Source organism: Acomys russatus, chromosome 5 (genome assembly GCF_903995435.1).
Source record: "Acomys russatus chromosome 5, mAcoRus1.1, whole genome shotgun sequence".
Classification (NCBI taxonomy): Eukaryota; Metazoa; Chordata; class Mammalia; order Rodentia; family Muridae; genus Acomys; species Acomys russatus.
The window spans coordinates 1,501,659-1,502,486 of record NC_067141.1 but is presented as its reverse complement, the minus strand read 5'-3'; positions in this window follow the sequence as shown (position 1 = coordinate 1,502,486).

Sequence of the window (828 nt, the reverse complement as noted above, 5' to 3'; positions counted from 1 at the left end):
CCTAGACTCTCAGAAACTGCTGTTTCAGTGTTGATGTTCTGACTGTGGAAACACTCCTTTTGACTTGCACACTTTTAATTTAAAAATATTTAAGAGAACCATAGTTCTGGTTGTTGTATATATTTTTCTAAAAGCTGAATAAAGCTCTCTATGAATGTGAACAAATGGATCTACTGCCCGATTTAAGTTTGAGGTTGAAACCAACTGGCTTTTTCCTGGAAGACAACTCTAGGGAATTTGGAAGCGATTTCCCTTTATTTTCTTTTAAGCAAGAAATCCTGGGATTGTATAACTTAACTCAAATTCTGTCTGTGTTGCTAAATATTATCATTGAAAACATTTTCCACAGTTGTTTCACTGTTTTAGCAGTGTCTGGCTTGGTTCTGAATTCATAGCACTTCACTAGTTGATTGTTAAGCCTGTGATCAGTTGGTCATGGTTGAAATACCTCTGTGTTTCACTGTTGGGCTGTGGCAGTGGCTCAGTTGAGTGAAGTGCTTGCTGTGCAGACGCTAACACCTGAGGTCACTCCACAGCGGCCATGTAAAATAGTGAGCATGGCGGCACGCACATGCAGTCTCACCACTGTGGAGGCGCACACCAGATCCCGGGGATTCACCACTGTGGAGGCGCACACCAGATCCCGGGGATTCACCACTGTGGAGGCACACACCAGATCCCGGGGATTCGCTGGCTCAGTGGCTCAGTGGTGGTTCAGTGCGGAGCTGTCCCATAAAATATGTCCCAGTGTCTCCAGGAATGGTCCATTGGTTAAGAGGCCCTGAGTTGCCAGCACCCACATCAGGCAGCTCAGCACTGCCTGTAACT